The sequence below is a fragment of the Staurois parvus genome, unplaced genomic scaffold (assembly GCF_062004578.1).
Source record: "Staurois parvus isolate SC_StPar_1 unplaced genomic scaffold, SC_StPar_1.0 ptg000220l, whole genome shotgun sequence".
Lineage (NCBI taxonomy): Eukaryota > Metazoa > Chordata > Amphibia > Anura > Ranidae > Staurois > Staurois parvus.
This window is the reverse complement of record NW_028318016.1, coordinates 52501-59255: the sequence shown is the minus strand read 5'-3', so window position 1 is coordinate 59255 and position 6755 is coordinate 52501.

Sequence of the window (6755 nt, the reverse complement as noted above, 5' to 3'; positions counted from 1 at the left end):
TCCCCACCCTCTCCCTCTCTGTTGAGTGACACTTGGTCCCTGGATGCTGAGTTCAAAAAGGCATCAAGGCCCAGTGGGAGACCTCATGGTTATGAACCCCAATTAGCCTGGCTAGTCTGCAAGACTCTTGCTGGAAAAGGACCGTAAAGCCATAAACCAAGCCCTTCACTGAGCTTCAAAGACATTCCAAATAAACCATGAAACAGACATCACATTCAAAATCCATTTTCCCTATGATTTCACATCTTGGAATATGAAAGACTTACATAAAAACCAGGCATATATTCAGACCGGTCACTTTAATACAAGTCGCCTGATTTATTACACCCCCTAGCTGACATCTACAGGAGAGCAGAAAATTATATCTCCTTAACCGTCGCAGCAGGTATGTCATATTTCATATCTAGACGTTCAGCAGATGCTTCTGCATATTAATCTACTAGTGGCTAGGCGGCTACATGCCCCGAGGGTAAGTTATGGACCATGATATATAAACTGTGAGGGATTTTGGTTTTAGCTTGGGTCTCCGCCTGCAACACCAGCCCAAATGAGGCGATTGGTTCTCTGCTTCAGGGAGACATCCTGCTGAGTTCCTAGAAAAGCTGAGTTGAGTTGAAGTTGAAGAAGCTCCCTTTTAACATCAGAACTAACTTTGGGAGATAAGGCCCTTTTGCTCTGACACTTGAAAACTGCTTAAACCAAGGCTGACGCCAAGTACTTTATCTCTCTAAACTTCTTTCTGTTATCTCTTTGCTGTGTTATTGCTCTCTGTATATTTATAGATATATAATGGCTACATCTTTTTCTGTAAATATTTTTATTGCACCCTTTTGACCTTTCAGTAATCTGACATTCTGAAAGTGTTGAACTGTTTCTAAAGCTCTTTAATGCAAACTAAGAATCCCTGTCTCTGAAGAGCGCTACTGTGTGTGTGTTTAAACCTCTATATACCCTGCCTGTGGTGACGGTGGTATACAGACGATTATTCAACATCATCCACCTCACCAACCGCTCCACCTCTGCCTCTCCCTCCACTGGCTCCCGACTGCCCAACGCATCAAATTTAAACTGACCTACAAAGCCGTTCACAACACTGCCCCTGACTACCTCACCAACCTGATCCGCAAGTACCGCCCTACCCGTACCCTTCGCTCCTCACAGGAGCTCCTTCTATCCTGCTCCCTGGTCTCCTCCTCCCATGCACGACTGCAAGACTTTTCCAGGTCCTCCCCCATCCTCTGGAACTCACTGCCCCTATCCATCAGACTGTCGCCTTCCCTCCTCACATTCAGGCGCTCCCTCAAAACCCATCTCTTCAGGGAAGCCTACCCCACCCTCGCCTAACGGCCATTCTCCCTCATTCCTCCCACCACTTCGTTCCCCTCAGCCACTTCCTACTGTACCACTACCCCTTCCCTCCTAGATTGTAAGCTCAAAAGAGTAGGGCCCTCTTACCCCTCGTACATTGTTTGTTATTGTTGTACTGTGCCATGTATTGTCCCCCCTATATTGTACAGCGCTGAGCAAACCCTTTGGCGCTATATAAACTCGATGTAATAATAATCATACTGTTATTGCTGATATTGCCGAGTTTCCTCTTTCTCTGTACAAAAAGGAGGTGGTGGCAGTGTGAACTGTTAATTGCGTAATTTAACCTGATCCAGTAACAATCGCTCCCAGGCTGCAAGTACACAGATTGTGGTCCATTAGCTGGAAAATCTTTGTGCAGGGTGCAGCTGGGCGTGGCATTGTTACGCACGTGACAGCGCGGTTTTAGATTGGCTAGTCCTTCGGTCACAAGTTTGGTGAGAAAGGCTGGGGTCTGACACTGTGATTGTCACACCGTGTACATGGAGCCTTAAAGGGGTTGTAAACCCATACACCCAGGGGACTAAATTGGGGTCCCAATCTACTTGTCCCTTATGACAATCTACTTGCCTTGATAACCAAAACCATATTTATAGGTGAGGTGCTTTTAGGAATGTCTGGGGATTTTAAAAGAAAGAAAGGGGCTTTAGGGCAACACAAAATTTAAATGTTTTTAACATTGCGCTGTTTATCTCCTACTCGCCTCCCTGCCTGTCTCCAGCACCGCACCCAGGAACTAGCAGGGAGGGGAGAGACCTTGCAGTGTGACGAGCACCGAGTGCTCGTCGGGAAAGGGCAGTGTCAGGCTCTCTTAACAATCAGCAGAAGCGCATCTGCTGAGCAAGTAAATGAGTCGCTGGCCCCAATGAAAACAAACTTTTTTTTTTTTATTCCTTCAGGTTACGTTAACACACAGCACTTGAGTGCTTAGTACAAGTGCATGCTGAGCAGCCAAATCAAGCTCCAGTGTTCGGTCTGTTAAAAGGTTCACCTTTTTAAAAAAAAAAAAAAAAAAAAAAAAAAGTCTTCTATGTGTGATTGTTTTGATGACATGTTCTCTTTAACATCAAGGGTCCAAAAGACCCTGCATATATCCTCTGTGCTCCACTGAATGTAATGCATTGCGGATCATACTACATTACATTCTTTGATTCTGTCAACGGGGACCTAGTGATATCATACACATGGCCTCTGCCTATACCTGGCAGCACCTGCTAAGCTGGGCCTGTGGGGGCGCACTTTACCGGGGTTTGTGGAAGCATTCAGGTGGCAGAGCAGCCACCTGAATGCTTCCATCTGACAAATTAACCCTGCTGCTTGCCCGCAGCAGGGCTAAGTGTTAAAATAAAAACTACCTGCTCGGTGCCTGGGACTGCACGCCCCGGGCATTAGCCAATTTGAATTGTGTATCCCTGATCTTCTCTGCTCTTCAGCCATTCAAGGTGTTGAATTTATAAAGCTTGTTCAAGTTCAGAAAAAAATGGTGAGCTGATAATACGCTCTGCAGAGCTCAGTGAGGAGAGCTCTGAGAGATGATTTGAGGGAAAAGACAGGGCTATCAATCTGCTGGAGGCCCCCCCCCCCCGTCACCATTTTCCTCTTGGTGTCAGTAAAACTTGTCAGAACTGATGCCTGCTGATAGCAGAAGAACAAGGCAGTAGACAGAAATGACACTTGGTGCTCTTAATTGAGAAGTACACACTATAGAGGGATATGTTTGCTCATATTTCATGTACGAGGTTTAGAACCACTTTAACCACTTCAATACTGGGCACTTTTACCCTCTTCCTTCCCAGGGCAATTTTCAGCGCTGCGGTCATGTAACACTGTACCGGTGCACTGATCAGTCAACAGCTGTGCCCAGTGGACACAGCCGGTTGCAGATCACTGCCGTGTGTGATGCTCGTTCGGGGAGGACGTCATATGACATCCACCCAGGAACGACGAAATGCCCACCCATCGATTTGCTATAGGACGGGCGGGAAGTAGTTACAGTTGAAATTGGCTCTATATTCTGTCTTACTGGATAGTAGGGTTGAGTACTGGGAAGTTTAATATTGTGTACCCCTCCAGCAGGAGACCTCCCATTCTAAAAGGTCATACACAAAAGGTCTCTAGCTATTTGGGCAAGTATAGATCTTGTGTGTTATTGTCACATAGGAAGGAACAGCTTGCTACTTGGTTTCATAACACCTCTATATGACTGTGTGTTGGCACAGAGAATGTAACATGTGCTCTCTACATAGATTTGCAACTGAGACCTATGTTTTATTTTAAAGTAGAAAAGAATTTATAGGACATCTTTCCAGACTTTTAGGACTTGGTTGTAGGGAGGTTTGTACAGTGGACTTAAGCTGCCAAAGCAACTAGAGATTGTATGTTGTGCTGGACTTCTGTATAGTTTTCTGTTATTGTTAAAGTTGGACAATATTCCAAATAAGACCCCTGATATTGTCCCTGGCTAGTAACCCATTTTCAGGGTCAAATGTGAACAGAATGTACTTCCAAACAGGCATAGGTCATGCCTCCTTTATATTGTGGTTATAGTCCTCAGAATGCATTTGCTAAATCTTCCCATCCACTCAAATAATCCAGCACTTCTGGTATAGTAAGATTCAGATTGATTCCTGAATATTAGGGTCAGTTGTGTTATAACCACCTGGTGGACTTTCAGTGTTATAATGAGGATAGCTGCAGGGTCTACATCCCGTTTTTGCGGTAGTTAACACAGCAATTTAAGATTGAAATGGAAAGGTAATTTTTGATAAAATTTTATTACAAAGGTAGATTTCTACTTTAATGTGTCTGCTGTTTGGCGGCAGTTAATTTGTCTTACCCTTACAACTGAAGTTTACTTTGAAGTTGCACTATGAACACTAACGCAGCATGAAATGAAACATGCAATACTAATCAATAACATATCAAGGTTGTGACTTTTGCCTTCGAAAATAGAAATCCACACCCAATTGTCCTTGTTTCAAGATATTTGTCATTGGATGCCTTTATCCCCTAAACTCATATCCACTTTTTATTCACAGCTGAATAACCTCCAAAAATATAATACACTTTTATGTTTTCAAGTGAGAAAGAGACCTTAAAAGTATTAAAGATAGGTGCTACTGGTCACAAATCTGAGCCACACTGACTTCTTGCTCAATTAATATCCTCACCATGGAATCAGCCTTCAAAATGGTCATGAGGAAGTATCTGGTCCTATCCTGCCTGACACATCTTCACCCTACTGCCTCTGTTGCCTGTTTCAGGGGATGTGCCACTCCGGGAGACGCTCTCCACATTTGGTGGACATGTCATATGATCTCCTGGTTCTGGACAAAAGTCCTTACACTCCTGCACTCAATATTAACCTGTCCTCTGCCAAGGGACCCATGGCATGTCCTGCTACATTTGAAACCTCAGGGCCTTACTAAATATCAATTTAAACTGGCTACCTATGTGTTACTGAAGGCATGGAAACAACAGTTCATACCTTTTAGCGGAAGTTAGTTGCCACTTAGATTATTACTTCAATTAAAAGCTTACCAGCATTCTTTTAGATACACATGGCAAATTCCTTCAAATATGGACTCCTTGGATCCAACATGCCCACCCCTCTGTCAACCATCAGCTACAGTATATATTGTGATAAACATTGAGCTCCTGAGGCTCAGGTTTGGGTGCTCCTGATGTCCCTCTCCACTTATCCTTTTTTTGTCTTTCACTTCCCCTCTTAAATTCCCCTTTTCTTACCTCTGGGCTCACCCGCAGGGATGATCTGTGAATTGAGATTTATTATGTATTTTCTTGTTTGTCTTTTGGACAGTGAAGTTTACATATCGCCACTTCACCCATGTACACCTGCTTTTGTGATACAGACATACGGAATTTTTGTTGTTAATTATACTGTTTCTTTGTTCAGAAGTGATCAATGTACATTTGTCATGATGAATGTTTTGTCGTCTACCACATTTCATGTATGTGATGTATTACTACCGTTGACTTACAAGTCTTTGACCTTGTTCTCCTATCAGTACACATGATAGCGGTAACCACTGTATCTTTTTACAAATTTATTTCAATAAAAAAATTATTGAAAGTGAAAAATAGAAATAGAAAAGGGATGGAAACCAAAAGGTTTAGAAAGTTCGAATGAAAAAAATGAAATATATAATTCACCCCCATATTGTTTATTAACCACTTCCTGTCTGAACACTTTTACCCCCTTCCTGTCCAGGGCAATTTTCAGCTTTCAGCGCTATCACACTTTGACAATTGCGCAGTCATGCAACACTGTACCCATATGATTTTTTTTACCATTTTTTTTTTTTGAGACAGATAAAGCTTTATTTTGGTGGTATTTATTTATCGCTGGGATTTTAATTTTTTTTTTGCCATGTAAATGAAAACATCCAAAAACTTTAAAAAAAGTGTTTTTCTTATACAATTTTGCAAATAAATAATCTTTCATCATAAATCTTGGCCGAAATGTATTCTGTTATTTTTTTAGTAAAAAAAATAAGCAAATTAGTTTATAACCAAAAATTTTTAAACTTTTTTTTTACATTTTTATTTTTTTATATTTATGGGGTTTTTTTTACATACTGTCACCCTAGCAGTACAGTGGGGGGTGGTGAAGATTTTTTTTTTATATATTTATAGGATGTAAAAGCAATCATTTCTCTTTCTCGCGGTCTGCATTCTTGCAGCCATTGAGAACTACTGAGTGAGCTGTGATTGGTCACAGCTTGTCACATGGTACAAGGCTGTTGTGAATAGTCTTGTACCATGTGACCTCTGTGATCATTCACAGATTTCACACAAGTGACATCATTGCTTACTACTTTGCATGTGATCACTGATTGGCCAATCAGCGATCACATGATCGGGATCTCGTACAGAGGTCCCGTCCGACGATCAGTGTTTCACTGTGTCCGGAGGACACAGCTGGCATCAGATCGCGGTGCTGCGTGCTCCCAGGGAGTGCGCACAGCTAGAAATGGCGGGTGCTGTTTATGAACAGCAACCTGCCCCTGGAGTGCCACCATCCTGCCATTTTATAAACAGCAGGCGGATGGCAAGTGGTTAAAAAAACATATCAAGTAATCTCATGCATATGTAAAATCTAGGTCATACATAGAATACCATACCAATAATAAGGTACCCCACCGAATGACGCATCTGACATGTTTCAATATTATAGTATCCTCAGAGGAGCGTATGAAGTTCGCCACCAAGCGAGATAAAAGGTGAGGCCCTTCCCAGTAGTCAGTAGCAGTCTAATATAGCTAAACTTTCCAGCTGATGTGGGTTTTTTGAGTGTGGTGATTCAATTACTTTAAGTGACTGAAATTGAGCCGATGGGGAATTCCGACTTCACTAGCTGCATATGT